A 15,412-nucleotide genomic window follows, 5' to 3' on the forward strand; every position below is an offset into this window, starting at 1 on the left:
GGTTTTGTAAAGACCGTTTAAAAAGTCTTATAACTAGGGGCAGCTGGGTGGCTCAGTCAGTTAAGTGTCCGACTTCAGCTCAGGTCATGATCTTGTGGTCCGTGATTTTGAGCCCCACATCAGGCTCTGTGCTGACAGCTCAGAGCCTGGAGCCTACATTATATTCTGTGTCTCCCTTTCTCTCTTATCCTCCCTCACTCGCATTCTGTCTCTCTCTGTCTCTCAAAAATTAATAAACATTAAAAAAGTCTCATAACTACTGTAAAACAAATAACTCACAGCACACACTGCTTTCCTATTCATCAGGGGTTGCTTTGTAATCCATCACAGTATTTAAAACAGATTTGTTCCCATAAATTATGTTCCAGAGATTCATTTTACCTTTGTGTATTATCTTCCACACAGAGAAATAAAACTGGGTCACCCAAGATTCACAAAATAGTAAGTATTTGATTCATGAAAATCCAAAATTCTGGAAAGGTTTTCCAAAATGTCCAGTTAAAATTCTCCATCATTGAAAACAGTGAGCCAAATCCTCTCTTTTTGTAATTTTTAACTTAATTACCAGCATGCATAATTTATACACTCAAACTGCTTACAACTACTTCTTCATATGGTTTTATAGCCTCTCACGGAACGGCTGCTTCCAGCCTGACAGTCTCACTATTGGGGAGGATTAAGTGGACAACTTGATAAAATGTGGCCAGGCGCAATAGAAGCCAGAGAATTACAGTGGTGCTAATAGCCTGTCTATTGTGAAGGCTGCCACCGTGTTTTCATGATAGGCTCTGATTAGCAGGGTTGCACATAAAAACTATTCTAAAATGCACTGGCTGGGCCCTGACATCACGGCAGCAAATCTCCCTAGAGGCTCCTGAGGGGCCACACAGGGTTGTTTTGAGATTCAGATCTTTGGAACACTGTCACTGGGTTACTGTCTCGGCACTCCAGAAACAAGTAGAGGCACTCTAAGGATGGGTGAGAGGCAGCCCTGGGGTCCTTCCGCTCCGGGAATGTCCCCTATTGGGGCCAACCTATTTGGGGTGGCACGCAAAGGCTTCAGACACGTGGACAGAAACATCCACATGTCCATGTCCATAGAAAGTTAAAGAAGCAATGAATCCCACTCCCTGGGCTCAATTAGACATCGATCTGCCAGCATAAACTTTTTACTATCAGTATCTCATAAAGACAGACTTTTTTTTTCAAGAATATGATCATTTATATTTATTTTGCAACAAGAAATACTTTCCCTGTTGGTACAGAACCTCCCATTAGGTCCAATGGTCCCTGTCACTATTGTTGAGTGAGGAAGTGTCTGGTTAAATACTGTCCCACAGGACAGCATGTCCCAACTTCACACGGCAGCAGTCTTCAGTGACTTGTATACTTGCTACTCAGTAAAGACCTTCAAACTGGTTAAATTCTTTACAGCCACTAGTTAAGGCCTGAAGGGGGGAGAAGGGGTGCAGTCTTATCTTCCCCACGTCTCTAAATGGAATTATAAATAATTATAAAAGAGTACATAAGGAGGGGAGAGAAGAAAACAAAGACAATCAATTAGCTGTAGGCTAAAAGAAAATAGGAAGGATAAAAAACTAAATTAAATAAAAAGCCAGGGGGTGTCTGGGTGGCTCGGTCAGGTAAGCGTCTGACTTCTGCTCAAGTCATGATCTCACCATTTGTGAGTTCAAGCCCCATACTGACTCTGCGCTGTCAGCACAGAGCCCACTTTGGATCCTCTGCAACCCCTCTCCCCCTGCCGCTCCCCTGCTTATGCTCTCTCTCTGTCTCTCTCAAAATAAATAAACTAAAAAAAAAAAGATTTAAAATGGAAATAAATAGAAAGCCAGTAGCTAACAAACATGCAAAAGTCACATACCACTTACACAGCCTCAGACTTAATTCCATTTACTATCTGGAGTTGACTGTGTATGTGCATGTGCATACACTAAATATTTATATGTTGACTTCTGGCGCTCATGATGGGCCATGACAGCCATAGTCTAGAGTGACAGAGGCGTGCCAGTGACTGTCACATCCGAACTGGTACATATCACCATCAGTACGCCATGTCCCCTGGCTAATGGGTACATGTCACAGCTGTTACAAAATAAAAATGTCTTGTATTTGATTAACTGAGCTGAATTACGTTGAAGCTGGAAGTCTCTCTAGTGTAAATGCAAATCCTGAAGTTAATTTTAGAAATGCAAAGGATCACAGAGATCATGTAATCACATGCTCTCATTTTATAGGAGGAGATATGGAATGTCTAAGACAGTTAGTTCCTTGTCTGATAAAAACACCCATAACATATTAACTCTAAGTATACATCTTCCATGTCTTCGACAGGGTTGTCCTGATAAACCCATGGAACGTTTAAAACATTGTGAGCTGCAAACACTTTCAATACACTTAACCTACCAGCCATCATAGCCCAACCTCACCTACTTGAAACATGCTCAGAACACTTAGAACAGCCTACAGTTGGGAAAAATCGTCTAAAACAGAGCCTACTTTAAAATAAAATGTTGAATGCCTCATGTAGCTTATTGGATATTGTACTGCAAGTGAAAACGAGAATGGGCACGTGTAGTAAATACTGGGGGCTATCTGCCGCTGCCCAGCACTGAGAGAGTATCTATTACCCATCACTAGTGCAGGAAAGGATCAAAGCTCAAAATTCAAAGTATATCTTCTACTGAATGTGTATCGTTTTTATACATTGTAAGGTAAAATGCATATTGTATACATGTGTGTGTATATATCTGCTGAACCATCATATGCTGGGACCATCTGTACATAACCATGAACCTCTAACAGGCTCCAAATACATGCCAATTCATCTATGTTTCTTGATAAATTTCTTCTTCTATTTTCCACAACTCCTATAAACTGCTTATTCTTTCTAAAACCCTTTGATGTTTCCCTACTTATTCTTAAGTGATAATTTTATCCAGTACTACTGTGAAAAACTGAAGTCAACTTTGCTCACATTATCAATATAGTCTGTCATCTCCCTCCCTCCCTCCCCCTTTCTCTCTCTCCATGTCTTCATCTTTGTCTGCATTCTTTTTTTCTTAAATTTTTTAATGTTTTCTTATTTACTTTTGAGAGAGAGTGCAAGCAGGGGAGGGTCAGAGAGAGAGGGAGACACAGAATCTGAAGCAGGCTCCAGGCTCTGAGCTAGCTGTCAGCACAGAGCCCAACACGGGGGCTCAAACCCACAAACCATGAGATCATGACCTGAGCCGAACCCGGATGCTCAACCAACTAAGCCCCCTAAGCAGCCCTCTCTATTTTCTCCTGATACCAAAAGCAGATTTCACTTCTCTTATTTAGAGCTCTATTTCCAACTGCACTCTGAAAAAATCTTACATTAGCAAAGGTGTCTTCTGTATTTCTATGTACTTACAGCTTATCATAAACCCACAATCTGTACCTATCTTAAAGACACACATACACAGAGATACACATTCCTTTGAGCCACCGTACCCCTCGAGGTACCTTAGTATATACCACCACCTTTTTCTAGCTGAGTTTTTTAAGTTTCAAATATTCGATATTACATTCCAAACCACTTACTCTTCACACCAGTCCACTATCCCTTCTGATCCCCATTGCTACGCTTGAGTTCTTGAGAGGCAACATAAACTCCCATTGTAGTCTTCATTGTACTGGATTCTTCAGCAGGGTCCTAGGCCTCCTCAACATGCAAATCACTCTCCCAAACTTCTGCAGAGTCACCTCACTTGAACCGGTCTCTTTGTCCATCTATTACCCTATTTCACTACTCCCTTTTTGAGCAAAACTTGAAATGCTCAAATATTATTGACGATTTCTTTACCTACTACGCCTCCACCCAGTATAATCTCCACCTGTCTCCACCATCCTGTGGAAGCTATTCTTCCTTAGTCAACAGTGACATCCATATTGCAACTCGTCAGAGGTATTTAGGGCATGGAACTGGAATACCCTATTCAACTCTGCATTTAAAACACAGCCTTGGGGGGCGCCTGGGTGGCTCAGTCGGTTGAGTCTCTGGCTTCGGCTCAGGTCAGATCTCACGCTTGTGGGTTCGAGCCCCGTGTCGGGCTCTGTGCTGACAGCTAGCTCAGAGCCTGGAGCCTGCTTCCGGTTCTGTGTCTCCTTCTCTCTCTGCCCCTCCCCCTCTCATGCTCTGTCTCTCTCTGTATCAAAAATAAATAAAACATGAAAACACAGCCTTGGATGGGGTGTAAAATGAGATTACTTGGCATGGAAGTTTTGTACCACCTTGATCACAATGATGCAGGTGGTGGTGGATTGAACATGGGGGTGTAGATGTGAGAGGTGTGAGTGGGAGAGAATGAGAAGGATATGAGTACATGTTGTCAGCCAGAAAGACAACGGAGTCAAGATCCTATACCAGATACTTAGACTGAACAACTCCGCAAATGGTAGTGGCACTTACTTTGCATGGAAGAAAGTAGTTTTTACAGGGACAGAGTTTTAGACATAGAGAATTTCATCACTGGAATGGTAACATCTAGTAAATAGTTGGATATATATGATGGAGACCAAAATAGAAAGCTGAAGTGGAATTCTATGTCCTTGGGCATCAATTCAGTCACTCAAAATTGGCTGATTACCTACTTCCTATACCTAGAGAGATTTGTAAGTTCTCAAAGCATAATTTGTGGGGCTGGGGAAAGTACATATTTTACATTTGACTTGGTGAAATAAACATAAGACATATTAAATAAGTAAATTATATACTGCACTGGAAGATGATATGCATTATGGAATAAAAGTGGGTTGGTGTACATGATCAGGGGTGATGCCTTTCATAGACACATAGACATAGAGATGAAAATCACAGCCATAAATTTCATGCACCAAATTTTTCTGCATTCTGCAGAGAAGAGGAATGAAGGGAACATTTATGAAATTTCCTATCCAGGAGGAAGGCATCATAAGGCTCTGGTGGCCATGATAAAAATGTGGCTAAAGAGAAGAGAGTTTTCAACTATACAAGAGCTGGAGGCATCACAGTTAAACTAAAGACTAAGGGATAATAGGCTTCTCAAATTATCTTTTAATGAAGCCCAATTTTCTTAATGCGCAAGTTCTTAATTGTCAAGATGTAGCTTCTGACCCCCTGCAGCCTCATTCGGTGCTGCTGTCCAGCTCACTTCAGTTTCCTGCAGCTGTAAAACACCTCTCTCGATATTTTAAGTCCAACTGTTTACTGTATTTATGGCTTTGGAACTGGGCAGTTGATTTGCACACACCTGCCACATCACCCGGCCACAGTCTGGCCTGTTGAAAGTCACATGTCCTTGCTTAGCTTAGAATTGCTTCTGCAGGGAAGCCCTCCCTGACTTTCCTAGGCTGGCTTAAGCTGCTGCACTTAAGCCTCTATACTGATATAAAGATCTCCTCCTCCTACTCATTGCTCTTCTTTGATTTTTAGTTTCTATATTTCCTTTAGTACCGAGGACTTTTTAGGGGCAAAGTATGCAGCCATTTCTTCTGGTTCAATCTACTCAACTATCTGCTTTTTTTCCTGCTCCTTCTTGAGATCACAGACTCTGGCCCATCAACTCCTAATATTTCTGTATGTATTTTCTATGAAAAGAACATGTTCTTTGCCCTGTCCTGTCTAATGGTTTCTGACTGAATTGTTCAAGAGAAGATAGGAGAGAAGACTATGGGGAAGAGGGCAAAGGGAGATGAACAGAAGGGGAGGGAGAGGAAGGAAGGGAACATAGAGAAAGACAAAGACTAAGAGAAAGAGTAAGAGCAAGAAGTAAAGGCATTCTTTACAGTTTAGTTTTTCATATAAAAATGTTCTCTACTTTAAAAAAATATAGATTAGGGGTGCCTAGGTAGCTCAGTCAGTTAAGTGTTCATCTCTTGGTTTGGGCTCAGGTCATGATCTCATGGTTCATGAGATGGAACCCTGCATTAGGCTCTGTGCTGACAGTGTGGAGCCTGCTTGGTAGTCTCTCTCTCTTGTTCTCTCTCTCTCTCTCTCTCTCTGTCTCTCCCAAAGTAAATAAACTTTAAAAAAGGAAAAAATATAAACAGGAATATTATAAACTTTATGTTTCATTATTTCTTTTTCTTGAAGTGCAAGAATAAAAAAACAGGATCACAAAATCAATGAGTGAAAGCTGAGATATGTATCACAAGAGGAGAAATCCATGTCACAAAAGGATAAAGAAGAGCCACAGCCCATGTGAGGAATTTGTGTTTATGCTGATGGAGAACGACCTCAGAGGGGGAAGGAAAGCAACTAGCTCCACTGTTACAATAATTAGGCTCAAAGAATAACTACAAAGACAAAAAAATAGCTGAATGTTTTACTCTGGAAAGTTACAGAAGTAGAAAGAATCAATGGACTTCCTTTGCATTCATACCACCAAAGTTTCACAGGAGCTGCTATCCAATATTATCCGCTACCCCCTCCCCTAGGTAGCCCAGACTAAGTCCTGAGGACACAGAGGTCACCTTCCTGGAGCAGCCATCTCTAACACTTCAAAGCAAACTTGAACACCTACTCATCCATGGGCCCATCACACACTCTTAAGTAATTTTAGAGACTGAGCTTGACATATAAATTTTGTTTGGTCATCGGTGCTTCTAAAGGGCAAGAAGCTTAACTTTTTTTTTTAACATTTATTTATTTTTGAGAGGGAGAGCACGAGCAGGGGAGAAGCAGAGAGCAATAGGGACAGAAGATCTGAAGTGGGCCCTGCACTGTCAGCACAGAGCCCAATAAGTGCCTTGAACTTCTGAGCCATGAGATCATGACCTGAGCCGAAACTGGATACCCAATTGGCTGAGACATGCAGGGGCCCCAAGAAGCATAACGTTTTATGTTATAAAGAAGCCAGCTCAGTCCAATGTCCCCAGGCACATATTCTTACGCATACTCATCCATCTGAGCACCCTCAGAGAAGCCGATGGGTTACTGCATGACTCTCTGAGTAGAAAAGGAGTCAGAGATCATGATGCCATGCTTTACTTTGGGGACGCCGAAGATAACTCTGTGCAGTCACAAACGGCTGCCTTCCTGCTCTCCTCTCTTGCTCTGTGCCTTACTCCCCACGCTCCTTCTGAGTGATTGGCATCCTCTGCTCATTTCAGTGCCGATGAAGCAGACACCCTTTCTGTACACCGTGTTTTTGCCTCCTCCTCCAAGCTCACATACACACTCAGAGAAAAGGGTCTACTTCTGCTTCTACTTTATTCTTCACCTGCCCTTGCTGGCTGCCTTGGTCTCTACTGGATTCTAGTGTGTGGGAAACACAAGTCAGAGGTTCTTCTTAGCCTCTGAGATCTTCGGACATAGGCGTTCCTCTACACTACAAAAAAGCTATGTAAGAGCTTCCAAAAAATGCTACTTTATATTACAGAATGACACCTGTTTTAGTCCTTTACAGCACTGAGTGCCAGCCCAGGCATCACCTGTAACATCAGTGGGAATCAGCACTGTTAGTTGATTGCCTAAGCCACTATCGAGACTCACACTAAATTTACACAAGAAAGGAAGGGTGTGCATATTCAAAACATTCTTTAACTGACAGAAAAGAACATTTTAAAAAATGATGTAATGGGATAGCTGGGTGGCTCAGTCGGTTGAGCATCCGACTTCGGCTCAGGTCACAGTCAGAGTTATGCGTTCGAGCCCTGCATGAGATTTGCTGCCATGACTGCAAAGCTCACTTTGGATCCTCTCTCCCCCTCTCTTTCTGCCCCTTCCCTGCTTGCATTTTCTCTCACAAATAAATAAAACACTAAAAAATAACACTATAACTCCTGGAAAACTGCAGAGCTGTTCCTTTCTAACATGGTTGAAATTTCTGGAGGAAGAGAAGGCTTCCTCCTTAGGCCCAGGATGGCCCAGGGAGCAGAGCTCACCTCTGCAGGAAGGCACCCTGTGGCTCGGGTCAGCCCTTTCTCTGGTTGTTACATAACATTTCTGAGGCTGTGGACACAATTGTGCATGTCCCTACCAACTGCATTGAGTTCTGTGAACGAGCATGGTAGGAGACTGTAATTTCTTCTACTGTACTGAAATTCTGGTTCAAAGGCAAACATAATAGCATAATAGGGATTCATTTATGTCACAAAGGCATAATAACAACAGCAACAAAAAACCCTGGAAAACTGCTCACATTAACCCTGTGTGTGCTCCGACATGGTGTTTTATGTCTTTCACACTAAACATGGATGTCCTGCAATCAGATGAAGGGAAGGAAAATGCACAGGCGACACACTGGCTCTCTCTTTCTCCATTCCAGAACATCCTAACCTGGCGTCCTGTTTAAATGAGGGTGCAGCGAGACTGAAAATGCCAGGTACAAAGAGTCCAGGGTAAGATGACTTCACAACACAATAAAAGCCCGAGTGCCCGGGATGAATTCTCCTTTTGTCCTGGAGCGGAGTTTTTCTGACTGTATTCACTTCTAGGGCTTACCTGTGAGTTCTACATAAGCCTGTTTCTTTTTCTCCAAATATGCATGATTTAAATGGTGCCAGAGAAACTGCAGTGTCCCTACTCTATGATATGTATGCCCCTCCCCAATTTTAGTTTCTCATCCCTCCACCTAAAGACTTGGTTTGACAAAAGGTGAAGATCCTTTCGATCAGACAAAATGTTGTGGGTTATTATCATTTGCAAGTGAACGCCAATAACCCATATTTGCGTAGGACTTCCACATTATTTGTTGCAATCAATCCCTACAGAAACTATGAAGGAGATGACAATATATTTATTTTACAGAAGACGTTCAGAGAAGCTCTCATTCTGCAGAGTCACTAATTGGCTATTGATTGGCCAAGCAGGAAGAGAACAGATCTGCCCAGTTAATGCAGCTGGGACCCCACGGTGTTTTCAGGATGGAACATGCCTGCCCTGTAGGTCTGAAGAGGGTCCCAGGAAGGTCTTGGATAGAAGAGGAAACATGTGTGGGGTGGAAAAGAAGTAAAAGGACAGGGTGGAGATATTTAAGGCCATCTCTAGAACTAGCCTTGTCCCTTACTTGCAGGACAAAAAGGATGCTAATGGAGCTGACACATGGGGGTGTGCAGCCACGGCCACTCAGAGATTCCCTTTTATTTTAAGTTAACCCTTCCCGGGGGTCATCCTCCATCCACCAGGGGGGTGAATGTAGACGTGCCCAGCTGGCTGGGTGAGACAACACAGTGCGAAGTTTGGAAGTCACAAGACCCACTGACCACACTCCTACTATCAGCAACAGCACAGGCTGCACGTTCTAAAACATGGAAATGCTGGCACATAAAACAAAGCAAAAAACCCCCTTACCTTCCCTGAATTTTTGTTCCTGTGACAGCACCTAAACCCCATTACTCAAGATTGTGGAGATGAGGCTTTTCGGTCACCTTGGCCCTAAGAAAATTCAAATATCAGGGACAAGTATTCTGCCCACCATTGGCTATTAATTCTCACAGCTTATAATATAAATTTTACTCATTTGACATCACAAAATTCTGTTGCTCACAGAAAGTGGCTCATATAATGGTGCTGGAAACCAGTGCTTCAAACAGGACTGTGCCAAGCGCATAGTAAGCACCTACTGTGTGCTCTCTGTAAGGATAATGTGATGAAATTGCAAAGTATCTCTGAGGCACACTGGAGAATGTCAGATCTGTGATTAAAATGTTGAAATGAAAGCTGTATGACTTAAAAGCTTACTTTAAAAAAAAATCATAAAGTGCATGATTTTTACATGGATTGCTAAAGAGTGAGTGGATTGGTTTAAACCTAACTTCTAAACACACGTAATAATCTAGTAAGTGTTAGTAACAACAATGGGTAATGGTTGCCTGGTGCTTACCGTGTGCCAGGCTCTTTAAAGCAGACTCCGACACGGTCTCTCTAATTTGGGACGAACTGGGACTTGGAGAGCTTTGCATCCATTAGCTCATGCAGCTCCCACAACAAACTCTCTGGAGGCGGTTTTGTTGGAGGGACAGAGTTCCTGTGTCCTGGCCAAGGCCACAGTCACAGTACATGGCTGGCCAGGGTCTGGCCCATGGGGCGTGACTCCAATCTCCACTTTCACGATTTTATCCTCACTACAACTCTGTAAAGCAGACTCCGGCACAGTCTCTCTCTAATTTGGGACGAACTGGGACTCGGAGACGGCCAGCGGGTAGCAGAGCTTGATGTCAGACACAGATCTTAGGAGGCCTGTCTCAGGTTCCTCGACCACGTAACTGCGGCGTCCCTTACGCAGATGCATGTCAACACTCCATTGGGAACACCTAAGAAACAACACTAACAAACCACAAGAGGCAAAGGGCTCCAACCACAGTCATAACATGGAGCACATAACCCTCCAAAGGCACCTTGCCACTCAGCACTTGGGACAATACCCTTCAACGGTAATCCTCATTTCTATAGCTTTTCCCACACGTGGTCTTCCTTCGGACTCCTCCCAACACAGAGCCTTGACATTTTCCACACAGATTCTTGAAGTTTTGATAAAGTTAAAATTAAGTGCATGTATTTTTCCAGGGAATAACAAAGTAGGTAAGATTCAAGGAATTTCTTTCTTTATAGGAAATGTCACAACTCTTTTAGATTTGAGTTTCTCCAGCAGTACAAGGATGGGAGGGGAGGGGGAGTCAGCAGGGAGGGGATATTTAGAAACCCTGTTGTACATTTCCCTTGGTTTTATCTCCTCATTGCATGGAAATATATATATATATATATATATATATATATATATATATATATAAAACGATAAAGTTGATTTCTAACTAGAATTAGGCCTGTAGAATAAACTCTCACGTTGGAGTTTAGGGGACGTAGTACAGTGTGCTTTGGACCCCAGTTTGAACTTGGGAACACTTTTACGAGTGGTCCCAGATAAGGATTATCACCCTCACTTTGTTGCTGATGAAGTTGAACTGGAAGATGTTCAATAACTTATTTCTTACAAAGCAAAGTGGTCAGAGTGAGAACCAAATGAAACTCAAGGATCTTTGTCCCTGTGCCAGCAGCCTTTCCATTGGTCTGACCCACCAGCCTCATCAGCAAACCGGAGAAAGGCGAACATTTTCCAGAAGGCATTTAATAAAGGGATTCTTCCTTCTTCCCTTCCGTTTTTCCTCCCTTCTTTCCTTTTCTTTCCTTCCTGCCATCCTTTTCTTTCTTTTCTTTTCCTTTCTTTTCCCTTTCCTCTTTCTTTCTCTCTCTTTCTTTCCTTCTTTCCTCCTTTCTTTTCTTTCTTTCTTTCTTTCTCTTTCTTTCTTTCTTTCTTTCTTTCTTTCTTTCTTTCTTTCTTTCTTTCTTTCCTTCCTTCCTTCCTTCCTTCCTTCCTTCCTTCCTTCCTTCCTTCCTCCCTTCCTTCCTTCCTTCCTTTCTCCCTCTCTCTCTTTCTTTCTTTCTTCTGAGTTACATGGGCCCAGGGCATTAAACTAACAATATTTACTGAACATATGAATGTAGGCAAAATTGATTAATAGTTTGGAAAGCAATCATTCATTTAATGTATTCAAGCTACCCCTATCTCCCCAGAGAGAAAAATAAGTTCACTGGTACATTCAATAACTGCACAAGATGCACTGGTGAACAACACAGGCCAGCAGCCCCTGTTCTCATGATGCTAATGTTCAGGTCGGTGAGACAGATTATAAACAGAATCTACTTAAAAAGTCCTGAAACATTAGATAGAGATAAAGCAGAGAGGGGAGGGAGACAACTTACAGTTTTAAACAGAATGGCCAGGGGAGGTCCCACTGAAATCATTAGATGTAACCAAGGGCAGGACTGTGACCAAAGGAAAAAGCCCCTGGGGACTTGAGCAGAGGCGTGACATTCACTGATGTGCGGTATGCAAAGAACACTTGGGCTGCCATTTTGGGGAGGGTCTGACAGGTCCAAGAGGAGAAGCAAGAAATTCCAATGGGAAATAGGGGGCAAAGAAGGCAAGTGCTGATAGTGGCTTGGACTACTGTTGTGGAAGAATCTACCATTCGGAGTCCACAGGATTCCTCGATATACTGGGTACGAGTATGAAAACAACATTAAGTCCAAGATGACCCCAAGGCTTTCCTGTTGCATATCTAGCCAGAATAGGGCAGGGAGGTGGAGGCCACAATTTGGGGCATGTCAAGTTTAAGAGTTTTATTGGATTTCCAAGTAGAGATATCATGTATATGACATATTTGGGTAAAAATTATGGCTGATATATTTTTGTAAGTGGTGGTCAGAAGTGTGGAGGGAACATTTCAAGGCCTGAGAGGAGAAGACCTAGGGAGGGAAGAGAGAGAAGAGGAGAGGCCAGCCAGCGACAACGCCCATCACCTAGAGCCTCCTTGCCTGACGTGCTAGCCACCGTGGCTGGAGCTCTCTAAATTTAAATTAAGTAAAATTAGATAAAACTCAAGATTCCATTCCTGATTTACGCTAGCCACTTTTAACTGCTTCTTGCCATGTGAGGCTAGTGGCTCCTAAATGAGGCAGCACAGGATATGAGCATTTCCATCACTGCAGAAATGGATCTTGGTTAAAGTCACTTTAGAGAATAAAGAGATAAGGACAAATAGCAAAGGAGACAGAGGCAGATGAGATAGTCCAGGAAAGGAGGGCTATGTGTCCCACAGACAATGTGAGCATCTTAGAAAGCAAGTGTAAAACCTGCTTATTATTTTTTTTAACATTTATTTATTTTTAAGAGACAAAGAGAGACAGAGTACAAGCAGGGGAGTGGCAGAGAGAGAGAGAGAGAGGGAGACACAGAATCCGAGGCAGGCTCCAGGCCCTGAGTTTTCAGTATAGAGCCTGATATGGGGCTCGAACCCACGTGCTGTGAGATCATGACCTGAGCTGGCATCAGACACTTAACCGACTGAGCCACTCAGGAGCCCTAAAAAACCTGTTTTAAGAAAAAAATAAATAAATGGGCTGAACTCTGTGATTAGGTCACTTAAGATGAGGGCTAACAGTCGACTACTGCGTTGAGTCACATAGAAGTGACTTTTAGGCTCACCACACACGCTGGTTTGCGGGAGCTGACCTGGTCTGTGCTTGTAGATCTATTAAAGCCATGCAATGACTTTAGCTCCCTTTGTATTTAAGTGTCAGGATTTAAATGATAAGTTGCATTGTTCCCTTAGATTCATGATCTCTATAAGATCAATTTAACTAAAGGAAAAGGAAGAGATGTTGATTTAGATGTAAGAAAGAATGAGAGAAAAGAAATTAGAACCGGAAAGAACATATCAACTTCCCAAGTAGTTTCCCATAAGGGCAGTAGGGAAATGGCATAGAACACAGAGAAAAATGTAGACCCTCAGACTATTGTTTGGATTTTGGTTTTGCTTTATGATGGAAGAAATAGCAATGTGTTTGTATGCCTAAGTGAGCCACTCCATCAAGAGCTGAGTGGATGGTCTTCAATTCTTTTTATCATGAGTTAACCTTACGGAGGTTTCTTCCTGGCTCTATGACTTGACCTCCCTTTATTTAGAGCACTTACTTTAAAACACCTACCATTTAAAAAAAGACGTTACCTGTCTTTGGCTCCCTTGAGATTTATGTAAATCTTTTTAAAAGACTCTTGTCAGATTTACAACTTAATTAATATATTTCTCAAGTCCCTAGGGACCATCCTTTGAAATGTAATTAAGGAATATAGCACTCCTGTCTCCCAGTTTCTATGGGAGCCTAACCTTGGTGCCCACCTGCTCCATGCTCCAAAACTACCTCTGGTCATAAACAAAATGTACTTTTCCATCAAATAAAGCCAGTAAGTAAACATAATGTATGATCTCCCCACACTAGCTCTTAAAAACCCTCCTCACAAAATAATAATAACAAGTGAGAGAGTGAAAGGAAACTTTAGAGATTATATATAGGTTTAGGGCATGGATGGGGTGATGATTCATGGGTACTGTCTTAGTTCGGGCTTCTATAATCAATTATCATTGACTGGGTAGCTTAGACATTAGTTTTCACAGAGTTGGAAGCTATAGAATCCAAAATAAAGGCTCCAGCAGATCCAGTGACTGGTGAGGACCTGCTTCAAGTTCACTGTGGTTCACATGGCAGAAGGGGCAAAGGAATGCTCCAGGGGGCTCTGAGACAGGACACTAATCCCACTCATGGGGGCCCCACCCTTGGGACCTCATAACCTCCCAGAGGCTTCTGTTTCAAATACCATTACACTGAGGGTTAGGTTCAAGATATGAATTTGGCAGGAAAACAGTCAATAGCAAGTATATATTAACCTTTGAACGTACCAAGTTGTATACATTAATTCTACATACAGTTTATTGTGTATCAATGCAATAAAATAGAAGAAAAAAAACCTTTCTACCCTCAGTTTTGGTGGTGTTGAGCTCAGGCTGAGTTCTTGTCTCTCTCCTCTACTGCAATAGTCCTGAATACACTCTTTCTTGCCTATATTTGAAGAAACTTTTGCTCTGAAAAAAGGGGAAAATGGTGGAAGAGGAGTTAGGGAAAAATCAGTATTGTTTCTTTCTGTTGGTGAAAAAGCAGAGAATCTAAATGGGAGGTGGTGGGGATCATTAGCCAGCAGGATGGGTACAAAGAGTAGAAGATGTTAAGGGGACAGTCAGCTATGAGCACAGGAGAATGGCAGTATGATGGAAAGGGACTGCAAGTCCATCCTTAAGGGCCCATGGAGGTGATGGTCATGACCAGTGTCATTCTAATTTCCGTGGTGGTACGTGTCTCCCCACTCATGTGCAGGTGTGTAGGGAGAAGGCAGGTTGTGACCAAAGATGGTACCAAGGTTGCATTCAAAGGGCATGCCCAAAATAGGAACAATGCCGAATGGAAGAAGGTGAATGTTGAAGTCAAATGAATGAATCTGGAAATCTGTAGCACTGCCCAGCATCTGAAACATTTTAAGCTGAGATCGTAGAGATTATGTCTGTCCTTCTACAAGTGTGTGCGAGGATATGGCCATGGGAAGGAAAGGTTGAGGAAGCACAGAGAACATAACCATTGGCAGAAAGGTCAAGGGATTCAAAAGCTAGGTTTTTAGGAAGAGTGTTTTTATGGATATTAAATACTCAAAATAATTACTGGAGGATTATTAATGGAGAAAGTAAAAATGGACCAGGATATAAAATTTTCAAGAACAAGGGGAAATGGTTATTTAAGGCTTTACTACACAAAAAATAATGAATTATAAAAGCCAAAATATTAAGGAAGCTCACATCCCCATTATCATTTGGCTTCTTCTAAGAGCTGGCAGATCTAATATGATTAACTCACTGACAGTCAATTTAACTCAGGTTCCTCAGAAAGACTGAGGTGAATAAGTAATAATTTGGATATTGTCTTTTGCAAATAGGATTCTGGGCCAGTGTTCATTAAGAGAAGGGAAATAAGGCGGGCACACTTATGATGCAGTGTTACCCG

General features: G+C 42.3%; 1 long non-coding RNA gene across 1 annotated transcript; it reads left to right on the plus strand.

The window, feature by feature from the left end:
• Positions 1 to 405: 405 nt before the first annotated feature.
• On the plus strand, positions 406 to 8,416 carry LOC115287379. The gene is made up of 2 exons (XR_003906460.1): positions 406 to 441; positions 8,292 to 8,416. It is a non-coding gene; the product is annotated as an uncharacterized LOC115287379 (long non-coding RNA).
• The last annotated feature ends 6,996 nt before the right edge of the window (positions 8,417 to 15,412 follow it).

The sequence above is a fragment of the Suricata suricatta genome, chromosome 1 (genome assembly GCF_006229205.1).
Source record: "Suricata suricatta isolate VVHF042 chromosome 1, meerkat_22Aug2017_6uvM2_HiC, whole genome shotgun sequence".
Taxonomy (NCBI): Eukaryota; Metazoa; Chordata; class Mammalia; order Carnivora; family Herpestidae; genus Suricata; species Suricata suricatta.